Source organism: Podarcis gaigeae, assembly GCF_964106915.1.
Source record: "Podarcis gaigeae genome assembly, chromosome: 6".
Lineage (NCBI taxonomy): Eukaryota > Metazoa > Chordata > Lepidosauria > Squamata > Lacertidae > Podarcis > Podarcis gaigeae.
In genome coordinates, this window is record NC_139682.1 from 95,013,743 (window position 1) to 95,040,926 (window position 27,184).

General features: G+C 44.9%; 1 protein-coding gene and 1 long non-coding RNA gene across 3 annotated transcripts in view; both read left to right on the top strand.

Moving 5' to 3' along the window:
* LOC310846893 overlaps positions 1-27,184 on the top strand; it is a 417,489-nt gene that overhangs the window by 330,724 nt on the left and 59,581 nt on the right. The gene's annotated exons all lie outside the window — the stretch shown is intronic.
* ASTN1 (astrotactin 1) overlaps positions 1-27,184 on the top strand; it is a 210,753-nt gene that overhangs the window by 123,988 nt on the left and 59,581 nt on the right. The gene's annotated exons all lie outside the window — the stretch shown is intronic.

The window sequence follows — 27,184 nt, forward strand, 5'->3', positions numbered from 1 at the left end:
TTCCGGGTTAGCCGAGTTTGTAACCCTGAAGTGTTTGTAACCCAAGGTGTTTGTAACCCAAGGTACCACTGTACTCAGCCTCTGAACTTGAATGCTCCATGTAGCCACCGTGTCTTGTGGCCACTGATAGATTTAGCCTCAGAACTTTTTCACAGGGCAGATTATGGCCTAAGAACACTTGGGATACGAGAGTGGGTGCAAATGAGGGAATGGGCTGAGAATGTGAAAGGCTGAATGAGAGGGGAGGCTTCAGAAGTGTTTCCGTTAAGATCAGGAGCCAGTGTGGTGTAGTGGTTCAGAGTGGTGGACTCATAATCTGGAGAACCAGGTTCGCATCCCTTCTCCTCCACATGCAGCTGCTGGGTGACCTTGGGCCAGTCACACTTCTCTGAAGTCTCTCAGCCCCACTCACCTCACAGAGTGTTTGTTTTGGGGGAGGAAGGAAAAGGAGAATGTTAGCCACTTTGAGACTCCTTCAGGTAGTGATAAAGTGGGATATCAAATCCAAACTCTTCTTCTTCTTCTTCTGGCTGGTTAACTACCGTATTTTTCGGCCCATAGGGCGCACCTAGTTTTTTGGGGGGGAATAAAGGGGGGGGAAAACAATCCCCTGACCCCAGCCCCCAGAACAGGCAGCTCTCCCCAAGCCATGGGAGAGCTGTGCGACTTCGCGCAGCGCTCCCACGGCTTGCAGAGAGCTGCCTGCACCCCAAAGCCTGGGGGGTGCTGAGCTCAGTGCGCCCCCAGGCTTCAGGGTGCAGGCAGCTCTCCCACGGCTTGCGGATAGCTTCCTGAAGCATGGAGAGTGAGAGGGGTCGGTGCGCACCCACCCCTCTCGCTCTCTTCAGCGAAAGCCTGCATTCGCCCCATAGGACGCACACACATTTCCCCTTCATTTTTGGAGGGGAAAAAGTGTGTCCTATAGGGCGAAAAATACGGTAACAGGGTAGGTAAAGAGTGAGGAACCAATGGGTGATGGGATAATGAAGCTGAAGAAGAGGAGCCAAGAGACAGAAATAGTTTACATATTGATTGAACTACTCAGACTGTTGTTTGAATCTACATTGCAAGGACTTGGTGCCACATGTAGGGTGGAAACTTATGGGAAATTGGTTATATTTGTGGAAATGCAAAGGCAAGCTAGGCATATCCCTACTGATCCAAGTTTTACATATAGAGCAGGAAAAGATGATGTGAGAAATCCACATGAGATGGCCGGCAGGGGCGGTGGGAGAGGTTTTCACTCCATGTCATTCCCAGCTTTGCAAAGCCTATCTAATTTTCAATGATATAGCAGAAACTGCCAATTAGATTTCCCCTCGATTCATCTGGGCACATCAATGGAAATTCCTGTCATCAGAATTCTATGGTAGCTATTGCATGTCATAAGTAATATTCTGCACAATACTTGGCATCAGGTGTGAAATGAAAAGAAAAGAAGGGAAAGCCCTTGGTCAGTTGACTGGTTAAATATAGTGAAATGTTTGTTTAATTTTGTCAGTTAGAACAATAAGAAACAATAGAAATAATTATACTATTTAGAAACATTGCTTTCTTCTGAGAAGCCTGTGCTCCTTCTAATTAGGAGAATCATTACCACATTCTTTTGACTTCAACTGATGGGTGAGAACCCACAAGTTGTATCACTTTTGCATCCCTCCATAGATGACCTTACAGCAATTGTGCCATCCACTGCCATGCCTTTTTTTGTTGTTACCTAGCTTTAAAAACGTGGGTGGTGCTGTGGTCTAAACCACAGAGCCTAGGGTTTGCCGATCAGAAGGTCGGCGGTTCGAATCCCTGCAACGAGGTGAGCTCCCATTGCTCAGTCCCTGCTCCTGCCAACCTAGCAGTTCGAAAGCACGAAGTGCAAGTAGATAAATAGGTACCACTCCAGCAGGAAGGTAAATGGTGTTTTCTTGTGCTGCTCTGGTTCGTGGCAACCCCAGAGTCATCCGTGATTGGACCTAACGGTCAGGGGTCCCTTTACCTTTAAAAAAGGAACAACAAAAGAATGTAAACACAATTACAAGATGCAAAGGGAAGCAGGGATCACATGACTCTGAAAGCTCTCCTTAACAATGTTGTGGGAAATCAAATGCTCATAAGTTGTTTTGAGCTGAGCAGAGACCTGAAGCTGCTACTTGCATTTCCAAGGGAAGCTCCCATTGGCACCCAGGGAGGCTTTCCCTGAAATGCAAATGGAAGGTTTAGAAGGGGAAAGTTGTTAGGACTGTGGGAAAGAGTAAACATTCCCTCATTATGGGTCCTAAGGTTGCTCAGGCTTCCCTGCAGCTCCTGTTTCCACAACAAAATTGTGCATGCTAATTCCATACAATTAACATGTCTCATTTCAGCCTTGCATCCAAGTCAGTAAAGAATGCAATCTTACTTGACTATTAACAGCACAATCCTATGCTTGCCTACTCAGATGTCAGCCCCACTAAGTTCAATGGGACATCCCAAGATAACTGTGTATATAGGCTTGTAGCCTAAGTGTGTTAGATTTACTCATATCTCTTAGGCCCCAGACTATTTCACAGTGGCTCTGATCTACCACAATGCATCTGGCTTTCCTTTGAATAAATGTTTTGTTTTTTCCACATTCCATAAGAATTCTGCAGTTTGATGTCTATGGGTACAGATCAATATTGTTCTATTTATGGAGATGGTTAGCTATGACCTTCATGATGTGAGATGGCTTATTAGGACCGAATTTTTACACTTACCTGGTAGAAAGTCCCAACAAAATCAAGGGGGTTTACTTCTGAGTAAACATGTTGAGGTGTGCCCTGTAAAAGCCATATTTGGTGTGGTACAAAGCACAATTTTTTTCCATAGAACACACAGCAACCGTCTCCATGTATGAATCATTTCTCCTTGCCGTCCCCAAGAAACGGATACACTGCCTGGTTTTAGGTGTCTCCGCTATTCTTTTCTTCAATTTTGTAGGCTTATGACATCAATTAGTACATCTTAAAAGAGAAATTAGACACTAATACTGTAATAAAGTAGTGGTTTTAAATATTTATTTAACAATAATGTGTGATTAAAACATGTTTTAATGTTCATAAATGGATTCTTTGATCTCTAAAATGATGGCGGGAGGTGCGGGGGACATCATATGCCTACTCATTGGGGATGAGCCATAACTCAGGTGCAGGCAGAAGATTCTCAGTTTATTATTGTTAATTTCCCCACAATTGTTGTTGTTGTTGTTTAGTCGTGTCCGACTCTTCGTGACCCCCTGGACCAGAACACGCCAGGCATTCCTGTCTTCCACTGCCTCCCGCAGTTTGGTCAAACTCATGCTGGTAACCTCGAAAACACTATCCAACTATCTCGTCCTCTGTCGCCCCCTTCTCCTTGTGCCCTCCATCTTTCCCAAATCAGGGTCTTCTCCAGGGAGTCTTCTCTTCTCATGAGGTGGCCAAAGTCTTGGAGCCTCAGCTTCACAATCTGTCCTTCCAGTGAGCACTCAGGGCTGATTTCCTTCAGTATGGAGAGGTTTGATCTTCTTGCAGTCCATGGGACTCTCCAGAGTCTCCTCCAGCACCAGAATTCAAAAGCATCCATTCTTCGGCGATCAGCCTTCTTTATGGTCCAGCTCTCACTTCCATTCATCACTACTGGGAAAACCATAGCTTTAACTATACAAAATTAAAGCTTTAACTATACGAAAAGCTTTAACTATACGAAATCCCCACAATTAGCCTTGCTGAAATTTGTTTTCCTGGCATTCATTCTCTCTGTGCTTTTCCCAGCGGTCATTTCTCCTCTGGTTACTAAGTGTACTGTTGCACAAGTAGCAGTATACAATGACAAGCTGAATTCTACAAGTTGTATAAACAGTAATTGAGAAACTTGGAATAATTTAGTTTAATTTCCAAAGAAGGGTGTCAGCCATATATATATGATCTGAACTTCTTAGCTGCGTTCTCTGCTACCCTTACTTCGACAAAGGATTCCCTTCTGTTTTCACAATTGCATCTCTACTTCGCAGTTTGTGATGCTGATCATTACGCACACCATTGTGCTTTCAGGTTGCTGCATAAAATGTGAAGTAGCCATGGAATCCATTTGAGACTGGATTCAGAATAGCTTTTAAAAAGAGCTGAAAGCAGTTTGAGAGAGGCATCATTTCCTGTGGTGTACACACGCATTTCATTTTTCCACTGTTGCCCTTGCTTAAACAGGTTTTGAAACAAATACTTTAAAAAAAGCAAAAACCCAACAGCATCATTTATTAAAAGTTTGTCCTGCTCTTCAATGTTTTATCCTTGCAAAGAACTTCTGTGGTAGTTTTGGCTAGGATTGAGTGGCCCATTTGCATCCCGTGAGCTTTTGGACTGAGCAGGAATTTGAACAAAGATCTCTTCAAAATCCAGCAGTGTACCCCAGCCTTTCTCAACCTGGTGCCCTCCAGATGTTTTGGAACACAACTCCCATCATTCCTGATCCCTGTCAGGCTGATGAGAAGCATAGTCCAAAACATTTGGAGGACACCAGGTAGAGAGAAGCTGCTCTGTCCAGTCTACCAAGCTGCAAAGCCTATTTGACGTGGGATGAGCTTATATACCACAAAATGCCTCTTTCAAAGTGCTTTCAACTCCAGAAAAAAAATATTAACTGTCTCTAGTATAAGATTTCATTTCTTTGTGTACAGCTGGAGCTTCAACACTTTATCTCTTAGCAGAAGCAGCAGAGAAACATTCTCTATAGCTTCTCCCCTTTTCTATTTCCCATTTTTTATCAATTTATTTTGGCATAGGAAGAATTCTAACACACCCACCTCCCTTTAATCTTATTTTCCGCAGACTAAATGTTTCCAGTTCCTTATAGAAGGCATGTAACAGTTCCATTTCTGAAGTCCCATTAGGACCTACTGCATGTATGTAGCTTACCCATTCTGTCAGGCCTCTCTCCTGGATGAGTCTCCCGAGCTGTATAATAGGGTGGGGGCAGGTGGGGGGGGTCATTATCTGTCTCTCCTTTGAAGTTTTCAGCTTTCAATTCAGAAACAGGTAGCAGCAGAGCAATATTTAATTCAGATACCACTCTCTGTCTCTTCTCTCCCCCCCCTTCTCCTGAAGCTTACACTATTTATAGGTGTACTTGAAAGCAAGTCAGCTATATAAGTAGCTCATTACCAGCCCCACATTTCACATTTAATGAGTTCTGCTGCAATTCTACCATTGGTTTCTGAAGCTTAGCCTCCACGTTGCACAATGGTTTCCATAGCAGGGATCCCAGTGGCTTTCAGGTCCGATTCTGTTTCAGCCAATTTCCTTCTGCTTGTAGACTTGAAACAGTTCACAGAGGAGGAAAAATTGACAGAATTTTGTTTTCAAAGAGTCAACTGGGGCTCGACTACATTTTCTTTTAGCTGGCATCCTAGTTGGAGGTGGCGACAGATCGTCCTAAAGACAAGGTCTTCTTTTGTTGTACAGGCCACACTGGCCTGCATGGGGCCATACTAATGACCCAAGAAGCCAAATGTCTCTAAATTCCTGCTGGTCAATATGTGTTTTGAAAGGAAAGGAAGCTTGGTGATTGAACTTATTTCACTTCTAGCAGACTCTTTTCTCTGTGTAGTTGAGAAGTAGCTCCCTTTCTATTCTGCTTGATGAAGAGTTTTGACTAACTCAACAACATCTGTACTCCAGTCCTGCTGAAACAGAGGTCATAGCTTAGCAGCAGAGCTCCCAGGTTGAAGCCTTGGTGGCTCCAGCTGAAAAGTTCCCCTGTAGGTGATCTCATTGGACAGCCACAGCAAGCCACAGTCAGCCTTGCGTTAGAAAGACAAGGTTCTCAAGCTGTGACCTATGGTCAAGAGACATTGTGGAAGAAGGCAAACACTATAGCCAGTGTCTTTTATCCTATTCAGTTACATATTGACATATATGGGTCAGTGTCTTCAGAACCTCTGAGGTATCTTGTAACTATTTCACAGTTGGGCAGAAGTTCTGAAGTAGACATCAGCTGGTGCATTAGACATTAGCCCACAGTGAGAGTGTGGAATTGCTATTGCACACATAACATCCCTTTCTTATGCGCAAAACTATGGGAAACCCCATTTTGCCACACTTTGAGACTTGATGGGATTTCCAGCGTCTGGATCAAATTGCTCTGTGGACCATATCAAGTCTAATTGGTTGGCTGTTCATTCATCTTTATCAACAACTTGGATGATGGACTCAAGGGCATCCTGATCAAATTTGCAGATGACACCAAACTGGGAGGGGTGGCTAACACCCCAGAGGACAGGATCACACTTCAAAACGATCTTGACAGATTAGAGAACTGGGCCAAAACAAACAAGATGAATTTTAACAGGGAGAAATGTAAAGTATTGCACTTGGGCAAAAAAAATGAGAGGCACAAATACAAGATGGGTGACACCTGGCTTGAGAGCAGTACATGTGAAAAGGATCTAGGAGTCTTGGTTGACCACAAACTTGACATGAGCCAACAGTGTGATGCGGCAGCTAAAAAAGCCAATGCAATTCTGGGCTGCATCAATAGGAGTATAGCATCTAGATCAAGGGAAGTAATAGTGCCATTGTATTCTGCTCTGGTCAGACCTCACCTGGAGTACTGTGTCCAGTTCTGGGCACCACAGTTCAAGAAGGACACTGACAAACTGGAATGTGTCCAGAGGAGGGCAACCAAAATGGTCAAAGGCCTGGAAACGATGCCTTATGAGGAACGGCTAAGGGAGCTGGGCATGTTTAGCCTGGAGAAGAGGAGGTTAAGGGGTGATATGATAGCCATGTTCAAATATATAAAAGGATGTCACATAGAGGAGGGAGAAAGGTTGTTTTCTGCTGCTCCAGAGAAGCGGACACGGAGCAATGGTTCCAAACTACAAGAAAGAAGATTCCACCTAAACATTAGGAAGAACTTCCTGACAGTAAGAGCTGTTTGACAGTGGAATTTGCTGCCAAGGAGTGTGGTGGAGTCTCCTTCTTTGGAGGTCTTTAAGCAGAGGCTTGACAACCATATGTCAGGAGTGCTCTGATGGTGTTTCCTGCTTGGCAGGGGGTTGGAGTCGATGGCCCTTGTGGTCTCTTCCAACTCTAGGATTCTATGATTCTATTCTATGATTCATTCATGGATAATACTCAGGATAGAGAACTTGCTGTTCCTGACTTAGGCTCATGTTAAAATTCCCTAAAATTCCTGCTTCCATTTTAAATATAGTGCTAGGATGGTCTCCTGACTCCTAATGTGTCACAATGATTTGTTGTTGCTGCTGTAGTTTGATTATTTAGGGCTGCAATTTTTAGTAAACTAATAGGTTTAAAATAATCATTTTAACTCACAGATATGGTGAGATCCAGAGCTCATCCAGAATTACTTCAGTGCCATGCACAGGTCTGCTATTTAAAGCTCCCTGTCTGAGCTGTTTTCTTTTCTTTTTGCTCCAGCAAAACCCCACTCTTTACCACTTAATCAGAGCAAACGTCAATCCACAGAAACCCCAAAATTTCTGTTTTTTCCACGGATTTAGCATTAAAGAGCAGGTTTTCCTGGGTAAAGCAGTGGGGCCAAATAAAAAGTGCTTGGACACGAAGCTTTGAAGTGCGGACCTGTTCCTAGACAGTGCAAGGCAAAAGCTAAGTATGGGTGAGCCCCCAGAGAGCCCCCGTAACCAGAGCCAGGGCTTGCTGCAGGCCCCCAGCCCCCTCGCTGAATGGCTGCCCAGCAAGTACAGTGGTACCTCGGGTTAAGAACTTAATTTGTTCTGGGGGTTCGTTGTTAACCGAAAACTGTTCTTAACCTGAGGTACCACTTTAGCTAATGGGTCCTCCCACTGCCGCCACGTGATTTCTGTTCTCATCCTGAAGCAAAGTTCTTAACCCGAGGTACTATTTCTGGGTTAGCAGAGTCTGTAACCTGAAGCGTCTGTAACCCAAGGTACCACTGTATTGGGTGGATGTGTCCACCAACTGCTGCATCGGCTGGCCAAGCTCCCCACTGCGTGGGCAACAACAACAACAACAACAACAATAAGGCACTGCTTCAACACATGCACCACATTTAAAGACAAAGAAAGAATGCTTTTCTTTTCCTTAGCTGTCATTTTGCTCTTGTGCAATTATATACAGACTTAACCAATAAATCAAGTGATGTTTACACTTGGATGTATGTATGTTCCTTAAATTTCCCCAGAGACCTCCCTAAATAGATTATGAAAGCCTGTACACCTGTACATACACCACAACTTGCAACAGTGTACATCTGTAAAAGCATGTTCTTATTATGGCACCCGTGTCCTTTACGTAGCCCAGGGAGGGCGTAGAATGTGCTGCTGCCCTTTCTGTCACCCTCTGCTGCCTTTCTTCCGTTCTACCATGGGCTGTTGGCTGGCGTGTCACTTGAAGGAAGATGGAAACAAAGTGATCTGCAGCTGGCCAAAGTAAACTGGGTCATGAACCCAGACAGCACAGATCTCCCCAGGCAGATTCTGTCACCTCACCAGCGCCCCAGATTCTAGACATGGGCCATAGCTTCATTCCCTTGCTTTAGAGAAGACTGTGGGAGTGCTAAACATCTGCCCAGAACAAGGCAGTAATGATGAGCAGTCTTTTTCATTCTCTTCTGTGCTGAAGAGGACAGCGGTTTTTGAGACTTATCTTGATAGAATTCCTGCCTCCCTTGCCTGATATTGTGGAGGATTGTGTGTGTGGATACTCAGTGATATAGAAAGGGCATTCTGCACATGTTCAGGGGCACTCTAGGAAGCGTTTTCTGGAGAATACTATACACGGTAATGTTTTTGTGGCTTCCCTCTTTGTGTGCACATCCTGTTAAAAGGATGATGGCTTTGGTGAGTAGAGGAGGGTCTTGCTTTTTACCTCTCCTCCTTCACTTCCTCCCATGTAGCTTGGCCAATCTTGCCCTCCCTAACTGAACCTGTCCAGTGGACTGCCGCCCTCAGGACCCTCCCAGCTCTGGTCAGAGGATGTCTCTCCCTCTGTCACAACGTCTGCTTGGAAAAGTGAGCAACTTGGAACTAGCAAATCTTGGGCAATCTAAGAAAAATGGGACCCAGGAAGGATTCTTCATGCAATAAATTGGATCGCTAACATCTTGTGACGTTCTGCTTTGCTGGGCACCCAGTTTGGTGCAGTCTCCTGTTCAGAAAGAGAGGCACAAGGATTACCGCTTGTTCTGCCTCTGCCTTCTCCATCTCCCCTCTTCCTCCTGTGGCAAGCAAGGAATACAGCAAAGATATGAAGAACTGCAGGCCCCTCTTCCCACCTTTCTCCTCTCTAACACAGAGAAGCAAACCATGGTGCAGAGGTGCTTAAACCCAACTGGGCTGATACCTGCCCCCTCTCTAAAGTATCTGCTGCACTTTGATCCAAGGAGGTGAGTAGCAGCTCATCATCTACAGCCAACTGCCCATCCAGCTGCTCCACTTGAGCTTGGCTCCCTTGTGGACTGAGGTTTGGTGTGGCTGGTTAAAACGGCTCCCATGTCTTTCTTGGAGATTCCTCAGTTTTCTTGCTCCCACTTCCTCTGTTTTCTCCCACGGTGCCCCTTTTTGTTCTGCTGCGTGCATCCCTTTGCCTCAGGAGTATTCAGTATCTTGGATACAGGGGATGGTGATGCCAGGGTCAGTAGTGCAAAAGGATCGAGGAACCAGTGATGGTTACTAGCACTGCATTTCCACTCTCTTTTCAAGCTCTTCCCTGCCACCCAACTCTTGCCCCAATATTTATAGTTGCTTCTTTTTATAGTCACACACACACACACACACACACACACACACACTGCCCTGCTGTTTGCCTCAGCTTTGCAAAATTGAAGGACGATGAGATGAAAAGCTTCTTTTTTCCCTCCCTTTCAGATCTGCCTTCTCCTTTCCTCCCCGGGTCTCTCTCATTCTGCTTTGCAGCTCCCTGCATCCCAGGGAGAAAAGCGTCTGCATTAGCATTCTTTTCACAATAACCTCGCTGGGGGGTGGCACTGAGAATCAGAATGCTCGAAAGTAATAGAGTTTGAGAGTCATGAATCTTAGTTGAAAAAGAAACGCAATGCAGTTGAGGACTGGGGTCATATAAGCAGGCATATGATTACTGTAAATTTGGGCCTTGTTCTTATATTTGGTGGTCTCTATATGATCCTCCAGGGGGACGCAGGTGGCGCTGTGGGTTAAAGCCTCAGCGCCTAGGACTTGCCGATCGAAAGGTCGGCGGTTCGAATCCCTGCGGCGGGGTGCGCTCCCGCTGCTCGGTCCCAGCGCCTGCCAACCTAGCAGTTCGAAAGCACCTCTGGGTGCAAGTAGATAAATAGGGACCGCTTACCAGCGGGAAGGTAAACGGCGTTTCCGTGTGCGGCTCTGGCTCGCCAGATGCAGCTTTGTCACACTGGCCACGTGACCCGGAAGTGTCTCCGGACAGCGCTGGCCCCTGGCCTCTTGAGTGAGATGGGCGCACAACCCCAGAGTCTGTCAAGACTGGCCCGTACGGGCAGGGGTACCTTTACCTTTACCTTTATATGATCCTCCACAGGAGTGTGTAGGGGAACTGGCAGGCCTGAGGCTCAGGAGGATTCTCACAAAGTCCATGTGTGCAGTAGCAATGGCCCCTCTCAGGAGCCAGCAAATGTACAAACTGGGCCGTGGTCCTGGTTCACACATGCATATATATCACTTTGTTTCTCTGCTTGAGCTTACTGTTGGGTTGGGTTGGGCTGTCACATAAACCTGGAGCCTCCAGGATCTACTTCTTGTTATGTGTGATATAGCTATAGCATCCCAATAGGACTTCAGTAGCACCTCACCCTTGTCGTGCTTGCTCCACAGACACTAGGAACCTACTTTTCTCTGTTCATTGAAGAAGCCTTTCAGGAACACATATGACTGGGTGGAATTAATCCAATGCTAGTAGAACTTCACCCTCTATGGCCCTCACTCTTTTCAGCTGTCTACCTAGTAGAGCTGGCCCAGAAACTGGCATACCCTCTGGAAAAATTTAAGAAGCAAAGGTAAAGCTGCATGACAAAATAGAGGGGAAAGAGCTGAGTCCTGTATTTGTTCAAAAGTCAGTAAGGTAAAGGTAAAGGTACCCCTGCCCGTACGGGCCAGCCTTGACAGACTCTGGGGTTGTGCGCCCATCTCACTTAAGAGGCCAGGGGCCAGCGCTGTCCGGAGACACTTCCGGGTCACGTGGCCAGCGTGACATCGCTGCTCTGTCGAGCCAGAGCCGCACACGGAAACGCCGTTTACCTTCCCGCTGGTAAGCGGTCCCTATTTATCTACTTGCACCCGGAGGTGCTTTCGAACTGCTAGGTTGGCAGGCGCTGGGACCGAGCAGCGGGAGCGCACCCCGCCGCAGGGATTCGAACCACCGACCTTTCGATCGGCAAGTCCTAGGCGCTGAGGCTTTAACCCACAGCGCCACCTGCGTCCCTTCAAAAGTCAGTAGTTGGCTGTAAATTCTTAATTATTTCTAGATTGCCCCTGAAGAAAGAGTTTGTGTTCTGAAATGCATTGAGCTGTGATAAATATTATTGTTTGGAACTTTTGAAAATAACTCTGGTAATATCACATTGCCTCAAACATCGTCATCCTCATGAGAGTTTTGTCAGTTGTCTATCAAATGTTTGGTAATCAGATGCAGAGAAATCAAGTGATATGTATGTGTTTTGAACCAAACTTTGATGATTGGCAACTGGGTGTGGACTGAGCCCACTGAAGAGCATTGTAGTTGAGGGGATGTGAGAAGTTGTCTGGTATGTATCTGTGATGGCCCTTTCTCGTTAGCTCATCAACACTTGATGTTGCAGAGTTGTTTGAACAATACTTTGTTCTTCCCCTTAATTTCTATTTTTAGTGACTTTTGGACTGCTGCTGGTTCCTGGACCCCAGTTTATAAGCCACTAGAGCAAAGGGGCTCTTAAACTCACTTCTTTGAACCACTAGTGCTCCTAGATTAATCAGATATAGAGGTTGAAGACTTTCAGTTTCAGCTTTTCTAAGACTGATGGCATGGTCTCTGGACTAGTAGCTACTTTAGTCTGTTGGGTGGATTTTGTAGTTAGAACAGAATGTATTATTTTACAGTCTACCCTCCCTGTTGCTCGTTTGTGTGAGCAGAATGTTTAGTGTGATCAGTGTAGTGTTTAGACATAATATGCTTAGTTTAAAACATCGTCCCTTTCAGCATTAATGTAGAAACTTTGAGACTAGGCTGTATAGCCTTCCCATATTTATCCAGTCTGTTGTAGCAGACTGGATTTCCCCTTTTAATAAAAGAATCATGCAATAGACTGTAAAGTAAGCATAAAAATTGAATTGCATTCAATTCCAGCATTGCCAATAACAAAAACAAGGCAGGCAAATTCTACTTCTAGAATACAAAATACATGGTTGGGTTCAAAATGGATTCTCCGCTGGAGCAGAGACCAGATAGATGTCCATCTGCCTCAGAAGCATAGTGGAAAAGAAATTGAGTTCTGAATCAAGAGGAAGTAGAAAAGATTAAAACCTTTTTGTCCTTTTACCACCAGAGAGCTCAATGGAAGTGACATGACGTAGAGCTCTGTCTCTGTCAATTAAATTGCTTTTATTTGCAACCTGTCTATCTAGCACTTTGCAGCTCTGTGGTTGTTAGTCCCTAGAGTTACTAAACACCAAGAATGCATGGTTAGTTTGACTGCAATCCCTCACATAACAAGGGGTGTGGTAGCTGGAGAATGGTTCTGTCTTCCAGAGAGAGAACCAGTTCAGAAGAATAGCTAAGTTTGCTTGTGTTTCCTTGGCCACGTGTAAATGTTGGGCTTGCATTGGAACAGTTTCCCCTAATTTGCCGGTCTTTTTGAGGGTGGCAAATTGGAGGTGGCCATTTCAAAGGTTTCAATTTGACCCCCAAAACCGTCTTGAGGTAAAGGGACTTAAACTTCTGGTGCAACATCGTTCTTCTTTTTACTTACTGATTTTGCTGGCAGAGCCCATGGCTTTAAAAATCTGCGAGAAAAAGGAAACAAGAGGGAAAAGGGGAAGAGATAGAAGAACCTGCCCTGTGCTGGGATGCCCGGCTTGGTTATTTTGCCTGCTCTCTAAATCATTGCATCCCTTTCCTTTTATTTTATTTGTCTCTGGGGATTTGATTCAACAGAACAAAATTATACCAGCCTAAGTTATACCACTCCCTCTTGCAGTGTCAGACTAGGCTTAGCAGCACTTCCAGATTTCTGTGGAATCTCTAGAGTTGTGGGAGAATTTCTGCCTGTGGCCAGAGGATCACTCCCAAACGTCAAATGGAACCTAGAAAGGTCAGGTGCTGCTTGTTCTAGGATATTGGGGAAAGGATGAGGCATGTGGTCAAAGCTACAGGGCAGTAAACCAATCACTAAAAATTCTTGGAAGGGCAACATATAGAATCAAAGTGGAGATGGACGTTACAGAAAATGCGCACCAGGCACACACACCACTGTCAAGTCCCACAGAAGTCAGTAGAGAAAGTCTTGTCCTGGTGGCCATTATCAAACGTGCCGGTGGATATTTCAGCCATGAGACACCTATCATGTGAAAAGTAGCCATATGTAAACCTGGCTTTATGTAGGTGCTTCCGTATTAGGTTTTTACTGTGGAATTTCTACCCTTTGTTCACACTTCTGGGAATTCTGATGTCTTCTCTAAAGACGGATGGAGGGGATCATACAGCCTATTTCTGGTTGCCTATTTCTGTCTCCAGTTTATCTCTGCTTCCTTCCTTGCTCATTGTGCCAGCTCCTCCCTCTCCCAACCCCTAGGGAAAATTGGCCAATAAAAGAGAGATAGCAACATGTACAATGAAGAAAATCAGCCTTCAGCTCAATACTGCTCTCAACATAGGTGCCAACTCCCTGGGGCCCTGAGTGCCTGAGCACCCACAAAATTCCCCATGAAGGGGCTGGGCACCCACAAATTTCAGCGCCAGGGCCATGCACACTGCATGGCACCCATGGCCCTGGGCACCCACAGTTGCGGAGCCAAGCTGGCGTTCCTGGCTCTCAACTTTCATTTGCCTGTGTCATTTTGAATTCTTAACAGTCAAATTAACAGTTTACAAGCTGAGACTCTTCCAGGGACGCTTTCTGCTCCTTGACTAGTCATTTCCAGTTCCTCTTCTTACTCCATGACGCAGCACAAGGGCAGGTTAGGAATGGTTGTGGACCTTTAAAGTCCCCACACTCAAACTACAAGTTCTCACTGCTTGGATAAACTGCTTCTGCTCAGAAGCCTTGGTGCAAAAAAACCCAACCAACAACCCTGCTGGCTACTCTCAGTTCCATGTTGTAGTAAATCCTTGCTTTTCACTTTTCCCATCCCCATGCAGTATTCAATGGTTGGAAATGCTTTACCAGTTGCATTGGCACAGAATGATATAGAAGGGTGCCATTCTGAGCTTCTGAGCAATCTGGTGACCGGGCTTCCCAGCGACCAGGGGGTGGTGGTGCTCCTGAGGAGGACACAATTCTTACTTCTACACACTGTCCCAGTCAGGTACAAGAGTGACGTACTCCTCTAATTTTAACTCAGAAAAGTGTGCCTTGGCTATCAGCTACTTGGGAAATGTCTGAGGTGGAAAGATGGATATCCTTTATTTTGACTAAGATTTTATTTTCTTTGAGCAAACTAAATCCCTCTTAGAGCACTTCATGAAAGAGTGGCCCTACCTTTCTCAGATCACTTTTCAAGTCTCTGGCCTTTTTGAGACCTCCACTCAAAAGCACTTCTTGGAAAAGTGCTCACTGTTTTTGTCCTGTCTTCTTGGTTTTTTCCCTTCCTTTCCTTTTCACCTTTCTTGCCCTTCTGCTCTGCCAGAATCCACGCCTCTCCTTAGAACTGTCAGCTCCTTCTTCAGGGAGGTTTCCTCTTCCTTTGAGAACCTGGGCTTTATCCTGAATGTTTGATTTGTTCCTGTAAATTGCAGGCTGCTATCGCTCCTTTCAGAGAATAATGACACCATAGGATCAAACCTAGGACAATTTGCATTCAGGCAGCTTCTAGCAAGCCCTGAAGAGACCACGTAATCTCAGGAAGCGGACCTTTTCATGTGCAAGGTTTAGTAAACAGGTAGCATGGGAGCAGCATAATAAATACTGCTTTTAACATTTTCTGAAATTCAAAGCATGGGTTTCCAAGTGAATTTTCAGAAACTTTCTTGCTTCCAGCAACATGGAACACAAGCCAAAGCCAGATAAACAAACCATTTGGAAGGCTATTGCTTTCTTGCCCTGCTGCTATTCCCTCTCTGCTCCCCTGATTATTCTTTATAAACCATTCTTGTTCTGTACATCTTATAGAATGATTAAATAGGTACTAGCATCCAGCAGCATAAAAATATGTGAGATTGTAGGATATGTAGAAGTGTTGATTCTGAGCTGTATGGAGAGCCATGGTGGGTCTGGGCCCTGGATTTGAGAGACCTTTGAGTCTCCCCATTTAGATGGTCACATGGAGTGACCTCCCCGGGTTGCAAGCTTGGGCAGTGCGCATGGAAGTCCTGGGCTGCCCAGACAACAAGATCTCTCTCTTGGGCTCACTGGTGTGGTTCAGAGGAAAGCAGAGCAATACGTTTGGCACCAGCTTGGCTGCAGGAGTTGCCAGAAGGAGACGTACAATACACCATCCAACCATATTAGGGACACCATTCTGGATTTGTATAAGTTTTACTTAGCCTTTTCTTCTCCCAGATATATCCAACAAGGCAGTGGAAGTTTAGGACCAGAGTTTTCCTTCCCTTTTATGAGCTACCTTCCCAGGTTGATGAATCCCATTTGCCCCTCATTTTCCTCTACTGCATGTGCAGAAACTGCTTTCTTGACTGTTGGACCCCACTGTTGATCTCGTCCACTCAATCCACTGGACCCTGTCTTTACATGCAGGGGAACTCACCAAGGGTTTAAGACCCATCAGCTACCCTCACTTGCTTTAGCCAGCTAGTTGAAGCCGTTCCCAGGATGTGGCCGCTGTCACATGCTGACAAGCTTCTACGAACCACAGGTGAGAGCTGAGTGCAGGGTGAGGACCAAAGGTGGACAAACTACCCCAGAAAGAGCACAACATGCCCCTCATCTTTGTAGAGCTGGCTACATGTCAGTCACACAAAGGCTATACATATACGGCTCTTTCTGTCCTGCATCCAGGCAAGCAGGGAGCATCATCACCTCTCAAAAACACATTGCAGACAGGCAAGAAAAGTACCCAAGGACTATGTGGAGAATTCAACCTGGAGAGAGTCCGAAGGGCAAGGTGTGAAGCGGAGCATTTGGCCCCTGGGCCTGAGGAACCTAAGTTGCTGACTCTGATACAACAAAACATGAAAAAAATGCAATGAAATGTTTTGAGCACTTGCAGTTTCACATTTTAAAGTCACTTAAATTATAGTGCCACCAGGACTATGGGAATAAAACAGAGCTTGCTTCTGCTCCCTAGTGCTAAATGCATTTACTTAGGTATAAGTATCATTTTCTGGTAGAAAAGTACAATATACATATTTAAAGTCAAAATAATCAAATGAGCATCTATAACCATGTATGTGCCTGGCTGGGTGCCCCTTGGCTATAAAATGTTTCATCAAAATAGTTCCAGTTACAGATAGGTAGCCGTGTTGGTCTGCCATAGTCAAAACAAAAAAAATTCCTTCCAGTAGCACCTTAAAGACCAACTAAGTCAGTTCTTGGTATGAGCTTTCGTGTGCATGCACACTTCTTCAGATACACTGAAGATACATTCATCAAAATAGGATGAAGGAATGGAGTCTGTGGGATTCAACATGCCCATGCCAACTCAGATACTGGCGCAGGGCCCCGTTGCTGCTGCCTCCATTACCTGCCACTGGAGTGATGGCCATGGAGGGGGTCTGGACCAAAGAGGCCTGGGCTTCAGACTCAAGTTCTAGCCTTAGCTGCACCCACTGGTGGAAAGCAAAGTATTTTGCTAATGCATATTTTGCAACCAGATATTTGTTGCTGTTGTTGTTTAGTCGTTTAGTCGTGTCCGACTCTTTGTGACCCCATGGACCAGAGAACGCCAGGCACTCCTGTCTTCCACTGCCTCCTGCAGCTTGGTCAAACTCATGCTGGTAGCTTCGAGAACACTGTCCAACCATCTCGTCCTCTGTCGTCCCCTTCTCCTTGTACCCTCCATCTTTCCCAACACCAGGGAGTCTCCTCTTCTCGTGAGGTGGCCAAAGTATTGGAGCCTCAGCTTCAGGAACCGTCCTTCAAGTGAGCAAGATATTAAGATGATCATAATATTAGAACTAGGCATCACTCAGTGAAATTTTCAAGGTAAGCGTAAACTTAACAGATCAGTTTACATGGTGATGCCCATTAGCTTAGATTAAATGGATGGAACATAGAGATGTCAGTGGCTGTCTTGATAACAAAATAGTGCTTGCATGTACGGAGACAGGTATTGTTGTATTGTAGTTCCCATTAGCACCAGCCGGCATGGCTGCTGGTCAGGTATAATTGGGGTTGTATTCCAGTAACATCTGAATGGCTGCAGATTCCCCACCCTTGACTTATAATGCCCATGATGCCAAGCGCCAATGAGATGTCCTCTTTTTTGCTCTTCAAAATAAGGCAACCCTAATATTGCCCCAGTGCAAATTGTGTGTCTTGAACTCCGATGTATAAGGTGTCAAGACCCGCTAGTGTACACAGTCCCATATGCTAGCCTGTAGTTCAGCAGTCCAACAGGTCAAGAAAAATGGTCCAGCTTTGATACAGTAAGCTAAGTCCAAAGTCCAACCGTCAGACCAGGCTCCTGCTGCTGCAGCTGATCCAGGATCAGGGAACCTGGAGATCATTCCCCAAAAACACAGTCCCATGGAGCTTCTGGAATACCCAAACTGTGGTCCATCACCGTGGAAAGTTGAGCAGACACAGAGCTTCCGCCCTGCTTCCCTTTCTGTCTTGAATCTCAACTGAAGCATCTTTGCTTGCTCCAGCTGAGCAGCTGGGTCCAGCTGAGCAGCTGGGACAAGGCATGTGACCCTCACCTGCCCTGAGCCAGATCCAGCTGAGGGAACTCCTCTGAGACCTAGCAAACCCCAAGATTCCCACCTGGTCAAGTGGTGAGCTGCTCTGTGTTCCTTTGCCTGCCCCAGTCTTCTGGAATGCAACCTCCCGCTGTTCTGGATGTCTCAGAGCCAGGGCCAGATTTAGGTTTGATGAGGCCCTAAGCTACTGAAGGTAATGGGGCCCTTTATATTTCCAGCTGTCCTTTGTCAACAACAAATTGTCACTGTTTTTTGTGTTGAATATATGGTATAAGTTAATTTATGGACCTAATACCTATAGGTATCTAAAGCCATTTGCACATAACAAAATATGTATTTTATCAAAGGTTTTTTTTCTTTAATTTTTTTGGGGGCCCCCAAGAGAGTGGGACCCTAAGCTATAGCTTGTTTAGCTTATACGTAAATCCGGCACTGCTCAGAGCCCACTGTGTTCTTGGAGATGGGGGCTCCTCTGGTTCTGGTGATGTGTCCCCCTTTTCTGACTCTCTTGAACTGATGGCTGCCCCCTCACCATCCCCTACCATCCCATGAGTACTTCCTAAGGCCTCCAAACTCCCCTTCTCCATCTTCACCTTGCCCGGATATGTACCAGTTGTACCTGCACCCCTCACCAGGATCCTCTCCCCCCTCCCTGTTGTCCTGCCAGTTCATGACATTGAGGGGGTAATTCTTCTGTAATTGTGGGATGTCCTATTTAAAGCGGGACAGTTGAGGGGTACAGAGAAGTACACCTTGGAAGGAAATGGATTAAAAATGTACCCTCTGGACCTTGTTTCTACTTCCTTCTTATTCCCAAGTGATTCCGGGAACCACAAGGGCTACAGACATACTTCACAAGGAAATAAAGTTGCAATCCTTGGCACCGGCTACCGAAACCTACTTGTGCTGTGGACTCCTGAAAGCGTTGACGATGCACAAGCCTGATCTGTTTGTTTTATCTCAGCCCCAACAGTCACTGACTTTTATGAGGGTTGAATTTACACTCAGTTTAGAAGCCTGAGCAAAAATATTAGATCTGTCATTTTCCACTAGGGCTAATCCACTCTCATCAGGCACTGAATTGTGTTTGATCAGCCCCGGTTTCCTTTTGTGAGATCTAAAGAGCAGGCAGCTGAAATACTCGCCAAGAGGTATGGAATTGTAGCACCAAGCAACCTGCAGGGAACATGAAAGAAGGGAAAAGAGAGACACTAAAGAGAGAAAGGAAGATGGGAGAAAAACAAAGTGACATAAACGACAGGGGGCAAAAGATATCGACTAAAAAGGTGGGTTGAACAGAGAATGTTCATCCATCTGTTACTCATTTTGGGGAACAAGCACAACAGCTCCAGAGTTCTCACTGTGCAGAGAAAGAAAAGCCAATGGCTCCTTGGGGGATGGTAGTCAAAATGATGAGAAAAGAGAGGCTCTGTGGGGCACGAGACATTTCAGAGTGTTTGAGTGACTGTGTGCAGGAAAAAGCAGTTAGGACAATACATCAGCATGGATTCTTGGCCTTGGTTCTTCCATTTCCTGCCCCCATATGCTCCACCCAGTGTTTGTTGTAGGCTTCAGCATCAAAGTCATTCACAGGCAGCCTTCTCCCTTAGGAGTCTGGGGGCAGAACTAACAAAACTGGTCTGCACTTTCCATTCCACCCACCATTGCCAAAACTCTTGTACGGAATAGCACTGGTCATGAGTTTACTTCCTAGAACTACTATAATTCACGAAGTGGGTGCTGTAAGGCAGTTGCTAGTATGCCATGAAAGAGCACGAAAATAAGAAGTAGGTACTTGTCTTAGCTCAAATCACTCTGTATGATGAATTGCTCTGGATTTGCCAGAATGGGTGCATAGAATTGTGGAGTTGGAAGGTACCCCTTGGGGTCATCTAGTCCAGCCCCCTGCAATGCAGGAATCTCAACGAAAGCATCCATTGCAGATGGTCATCCAACCTCTGCTTAAAATCCTCCAAGGAAGGAGAATCCATGACCTTCTAGGGGAATTTGTTCCTCTTACTGTCAGAAAGGTCCTTCTGATGTTTAGCCAGAATCTCCTTTCTTGTAATTTGAATCCTTAGGTTTGGGTTCTACCCTCCAGAGCAGGAGAAAACAAGCTTGCTCCAAGCTTGCTCCATGCGACAGCCTTTTAGATATTTGAAGATGGCTATCGCATCTCCTCTTTTCCAGACTAAATATACTCAGCTCCCTCAACTTGGTTTTCAGACTGTTGATCATCTTGGCTGCGCACGTTCCAGCCTGTCAACATCCTCCTTAAACAGTAGCACCCAGAACTCCAGGTGTGATCTGACCAAGGCAGAATAATAGAGAGCTTCTATGACTTCATTTGATTGGGACACTATACCTTGTTGATGCAACCTAGAATAGCATTAGCTTTTTTGCCGCTGCATCACACTGTTGACTCATGTTAAGTTTGTGGTCTACTATGACCAGGTGTTTTTCATCTTGTATTTGTGCATCTTCCTGCCCAAAGTGTAGAACCTTCAATCTGTCCCTGATTTTTGATTTTCAAATTGCTCTCCATCTGATTGTGAAATTTTGCTTTAGGTGGAAAACATAGTTGACAACTCTCTTTGCAGGCCTAATCAACTTTGCCCACGGCTTGAAGAGATACTTCACAGCCCCTGGTGAATTCAAAGGTTTCTGCTAGGGCAAAACGTATAATGAATATTGAGAGAAGTAAAAAAAACAACCCATTTTGATAAGACTGGTGTAACTTTCTAGAAAGGGGGTTGTACATATCTCTGCAAACCTCTGCCTGGGACCCATAGAAAATATGAATGCAGGTTATGAGTCAAACTGTCTCATCAACCCTGGTAAAGAAGCTAGGCAGGGGACTTCAACTGCCCACCAGCGTTGTCTACAGTGGAATTTTGAGCTGAATATGGATGTTCTGGGGAATTCTCTCTTTTTTGCATTTTTTAAAATTAAATTTTCAAATTTTACAAATTCCTTTAAAATACAATCAGAACAAATCTTTCCTATCCGTTGACTTCCCATCCACACTTCCACGGTGTTCTTTTATTCCCTTATAAAGCTGCTATATTACTTACATTTTATCCATTATATACATTAATTCTAAATTATTAAACTACTAATTCTCATCCGTTACTACACTTCAAATTCTCATCCGTTACTACACTTCAAATCCATAACCATGATAGTTTTTCAAATATTCCACAAAATATTTCCATTCTTCAAGATTTTTTTTCTCATTTTGTTCTTTTATTCTCACAGTAGGTCTAGCCATCTCAGTGTCTCCCTAAGCCAGTCTTCTTTTTGGGGGGCTTCTTTCCGTTTTTGCGTATAAACTGTTCTTGCCGCCGTCATAGCACACAGAAACAAACAGTTCCTTCAGAAGTTCTGGTCCAATTATACCTAACAGAAAGGCCTCAGGTTTCTTGGGAATCATCACTTTAATCATTTTTTAAAAACTCATTATAAATAATTTCCCAATAATCTTTTGCCCTTCTGCAGGTCCACCACACATGAAAAAAAAGTTCCATCTGACATTTTACACTTCCAAAAGATACTTAATTTACTTTTATACATTTTTGCAGTTTTATACGGTGTTAAATACCATCTATACATTCGTTTTTATAGCTGACAATGGCCCTAAAAGTGAATGTTTCATCCCTCCCTATTTTCACTTCTTTCCAAATCTTAACATAATTATCTTCAAATAGATTAGGGTTTCTGGCTGTCAACCAGACTCCCAAAAATTTCAGTTTTTTCACAACCTTAATGCCGCTTAATTCTTGAAGATTCTGTTTCATTCGTAATCTGGTGAACTAGGTTTGTGTCTCCGTTTCCACATGCATCTGCCTGGGTGACCTTGGGCCAGTCACACTTCTCTGAAGTCTCCCAGCCCCACTCACCTCACAGAGTGTTTGTTGTGGGGGAGGAAGGGAAAGGAGAATGTGAGCCGCTTTGAGACTCCTGAAGGGGAGTGATAAAGCGGGATATCAAATCCAAACTACTACTACTACTACTCAGGCAAAATGAGAAATGCCAAAAGTAGTGATGCCACCAAGAAAAAAAAATGTTTTAAAATATATCTTTTTGCTTTCTTTTGGCGCTTGTATCCTTATATCTGCTCAGCATTTGGTGTGTTGTCTCCACCTCCATTCTAACCCTCTCCCCCCACAATCCTCTATTCCTCTATTTCTGAGTTTGTCTTATTAGGCCAGTAATTCTCAACCTGTGTACCAAAACACTCTAGCGTACCACAAGAGAGAAATAAATTGAACATTTAAAGACTCCTCTCAGCCCAAAGGATTCACCCAGAAGATTCAACTCTGCATGATTCATTGCTGTGGTTCTGGCTTTGCCTTTGCTAGTGACAAGTAACCACCTCTGGGTTTGGAAAATAGGAGACTGCCTTTTTCTAGCACAGTTGACTATTTCTTCATCTAACCCAGTGTTGTCTGCTCTGACTGACAGCAGCTGAGTCTTTCCCATCCTTTTTCACTGAAGAAGCCAGGTTGTGGACCCAGAATCCATATGTTCTACAATGCAGCTACAATCAGTCAGTAGGTGATGGGGAAAGTGGCCTTCACTTCTTCCTTAGGGTCTGGAGGTCACATTCAGTTTGGGGAAATAAGGTTAGCTTGGGTCAATCTGACACAAGAGCTTCAGTAACAGATGAAGTGGGGAAGTAGGAGAGCTGGACAGTCCAACTCAGGGGGGCTTTTGCTAATAATACAGAAATACTTACCTTTGACTAACTAGTTCTAATCAGTAATCAAGGACAATGAACCATTAGTGAGTCTGTATTGGCAGGAGCCTTGCACTGTGCATACCCACTCAAACCTGGCTCCACAGAGTTGTCTATCTGACTTAATTCACTCCCCTCACACCCAGGGCCAGATTTAGGTTTGACAAGGCCCTAAGCTACTGAAGATAATGGGGCCCTTTATATGTCCAGCTGTCCTTTGTCAACAACAAATTGTCACTGCTATATGGTGATTTATGGACCTAATACAGTGGTGCCTCGCAAGACGAAAAGAATCTGTTCCGCGATTCTCTTCGTCTAGCGGTTTTTTCGTCTTGCGAAGCAAGCCCATTGACGGCTTAGCGGCTTAGCGCTATTAGTGGTTTAGCGGCTTTTAGCGGCTTAGCGGATAAGCAGATAAGCGGCTTAGCGGCTTAGAAAAAGGGGGGGAGAAAAAAAAGTCGGAAAAACTCGCAAGACATTTTCATCTTGCAAAGCAAGCCCATAGGAAATTCGTTTTGCGAAGCACCTCCAAAACGGAAAACCCTTTCGTCTAGCAGGTTTTTCGTCTTGCGAGCCATTTGTCTTGCGGGGCACCACTGTAGGTATCTAAAGCCATTTGCACATAACAAAATATGTATTTTATCAAAGTAATTGTTGAACTGAAATACAATTAAGAAAAAGTATATTAATAGTGAAATGGGGGGGGGGGCAAGAGAGTGGGGCCCTAAGCTATAGCTTGCTTAGCTTGTACGTAAATCCAGCCCTGCTCACACCTTCTCCCTTATTTTTTTTTTTAAATGCTCACCCTAGTATGTCTGTGGAACAATAGTCCTTCTAATCTTTTGCTCCTCACTGCAAGCCTGCAGATTAGAAAGAAAGCCCATCTACCTGAGTATTGAGAGGTATAAATGAGGCCCACGAAGTACGCTTTGTATAGCTCTTTGGAAATCTTGCCTTATTCAGGCTGGTCCTGCTATCAAAAATGAATGAAAAAATTTCCCATTTCAGCCATCGATTTCAACAGCAGAAAAAAGTACAGTCGTATCTATGCCTTGAAACAACATCAAAATACATAATTCTGCAATCAACCTTTTGTTGTTTGTGGTGCTGTGACACTTGGGTTAGAAATGAAAGTGCTTATTTATTGTTGCAACAGTCGCCACCATTTTCTCATCCATTGTATTTATTGGGAAATTATCTTCAATCTGAATCGCTGACCAAAATGATACCTAATTACGTGGAACGGCTCACAAGTGCCCTTTTTACCTTCACCAGCCCCTTTCTTCCTCTTCCCCGGTCTGCTTATTCCACCCTTCCTCCAAGGCCATCCAAGCCGTGTGCAGGGCTCCCCCAACTTTTAAAACTTCACAGCAAGTGGAGAAATAGATTAGCATATCAGTCGTTCCAAGGACAACCAGGAAGTTTTCTGGTGGAGTGGGAGTTTGAAATCTCTTCTCTCCACTCTTAAGTCCCAACACTCATTCCACTGTTCCACATTGTCTTCTCAGCGAGCTTCATTGCTCAAAGAAAACTGAGAGTTCTCCAGACGTATACCTTTTATTCTCACAAGAGATTAGGCTGAGAAACAGTGACTTACCAAAGTCACTCCATGAATATTATGACTGAGTAGGAAACTCTGTGGCCCATGGAGGACACTCTGCCCATTGTACCATAATAATAATAATAATAATAATAATAATAATAATAATAATTTATTATTTGTACCCCGCCCATCTGGCTGGGTTTCCCTAGCCACTCTGGGCGGCTTCCATAGAAACCAAAAATACACTAAAATATCACAGATTAAAAACTTCCCTGAACAGGGCTGCCTTAAGATGTCTTCTGAATGTCAGGTAGTTATTTATCGCTTTGACATCTGATGGGAGGGCGTTCCACAGGGCGGGCGCCACTACCGAGAAGGCCCTCTGCCTGGTTCCCTGTAGCTTTGCTTCTCGCAATGAGGGAACCGCCAGAAGGCCCTCGGCGCTGGACCACAGCGTCTGGGCAGAACGATGGGGGTGGAGACGCTCCTTCAGGTATACTGGGCCGAGGCCGTTTAGGGCTTTAAAGGTCAGCACCAACACTTTGAATGGTCCGACTACACCCGTTGCCAATTAGTTTCCGGGTCCAATTCAGAGTGTTGGTTTTGACCTATGAAGCCCTAAACAGCTCAGGACCACAATACCTCAAGAATCACCTCTCCCTGTACGAACCGACCCGAACCCTGCAATCATCATCTGGGGTCCTTCTTCATGTGCCTCCCCCACAAGAGGTCCGGAGGGTAGCTCCCTGTTTGTAGAATGCTCTCTCCAGGGAGGCTCAGGTGGCGCTGTGGTCTAAACCACAAAGCCAAGGGCTTGCCGATCAGAAGGTTGGTGGTTCGAATTCCCCTGACGGAGTGAGCTCCCATTGCTCGGTCCCTGCTCCTGCCCACCTAGCAGTTTGAAAGCACGTCAAATGCATAACAGATTAATGCAGAAATGTGACCAAATGGACTTATGAACACATACAAAATTGCCTAGAAATAGGCTAGTGTGGGGTCTGGGATTGCTGCTGCTAGTTGGATTTCTTCGTTTTGCAATGTTGACGTTGTTGGTGCTTTGTAGGCAATAGATAGCCTCCTTCATGAGGCCCAGGGGACTGACAGATCCTCATGAACCTTTCATTGCAGAGTTGGGGTTAGATCACTCTACACCCATGAGGCCTCTGAAGTTTAGAAAGCCACTTGGCTTTGCTGGTGTAGAGGCAGCTCCCCTGAGTTGGATTCATGGTCAGTGGAGTAAATGGTTTTTGAGCTTGTTAGCTCCCTTGAGGGTTCTGTCACAGACCTGAGAGGCAGGCTAAACCTACTAACCAATACTTGTGGTGAGCCTGGATAGTCTAGACTGGATTATGAGAAGTACAGATTGTTCTAGGGTGGTTTGGTGAGTGACAGGCATTGGAAAACAGCAAAACAGAACTGTAGAATCACAGAATAATCAAATTGTAGAGTTGGAAGGGACCCCAGGGGTCATCTAGTCTGACCCCCTGCAATGCAGGAGGCATCTTTCACCCAACGTTAGACTCGAACTCACAACGCTGAGATTAAGAGTCTCATGCTATACCGACTGAGCTACACCAGTGTAAAAATTCAATTTAATACGCTTGCATCTCCAAAGCTACTACCCTCAACCACCTGGAATGCTCATGCCCTCTGTTTTTTTCTCGCTTATGGCTAAAATCCCTTCCTTTGAACACCTATGATGGATGAATTCTCTTCACATTGATTCAGAATCCAGCCAGAAATTACAAGTATAACAAGAATGCTAAAAAGAAAAAAGGGGGAAAGGAGGGGGTTATTGTGCTAGAGGTTGACTCATAATGGTGGCTGCACCTTATAATTTTCAGCTGCCCTTCAAAATATCTTGTGTTTTTTGTATGAGTCATGGGCTGTAATTATACCTCAGCCAGAGCTGTACCAATGTCACCACAGGATAACGCACAACTTTTCAGAGAACTGTGGGCAAGTCTTTTGAAGTTCTGAGGTTGTGGGAACAAGATTTAAACTGGGGTGGGCAGAAGACAAACTGGAATCTCCTGGCAGATGGCTGGATTGGGGGGGCAGAAATTTGGAATGTGTTTATCACTCCTAATTGTTTAACCGTAGCAACAACTTTACTAAATTAGGCTGCTGAGGGGAGGAAAGCTATCCGGGAGTGGACTTTGGTATGAAAAGAGTATGAGCACAGCTCTGAAAACAAATCCCTAGTCTCAGAAGCACCTTGCTCTTTAATTCTAACTATATATCTTTTGCACCTGGCCCTAGCTGGTAGATCTTGGGGTTCAAGTAAAATATTAGATCCAAGAAGCCTGAAGTCTGCCCACTCCTGACATGCAATCCCTGAGCATGGCTGGTCAGCACAACTGACCTATAGCTTAGGCACAGTGCTGGACTCCATTGAGAAATATCTCTGCTGTGTTTACTTACCTCAAAGTTACCTGAAGGGTGTTGAGGAGCTCCTTCCTTGGGTGCCACAGCAAACCATCTGTGGTGGAGAGTCACTCACTCTGTCCTGTCTTGTGTTTGGCTGCTATTGCGTGCTGTCAGCTCACGTGCAATTATGAGGTGAAATATTGTGAGGTGTGTACTCTTCTCTTATCCAAACCTTTGGTTGAGTGAGTATCTCCTGTCTTCCTTTGTGCACTGCTGTTCTGGTCTTCTGCTCTGTTGCTTTGTCATTGCTTGACTTGTGCTTTCATTTCATGGTTTTAATGTAGTTGTTCCAGTTCTGACATTTTTTGTAACTTCTCCTGAGCCATTTGGTGACGTAGAAAGAAAGAAAGAAAGAAAGAAAGAAAGAAAGAAAGAAAGAAAGAAAAAACAAAAAAAATTCCTTCCAGTAGCACCTTAAAGACCAACCAAGTCAGTTCTTGTTTTGACTATGGCAGACCAACACAG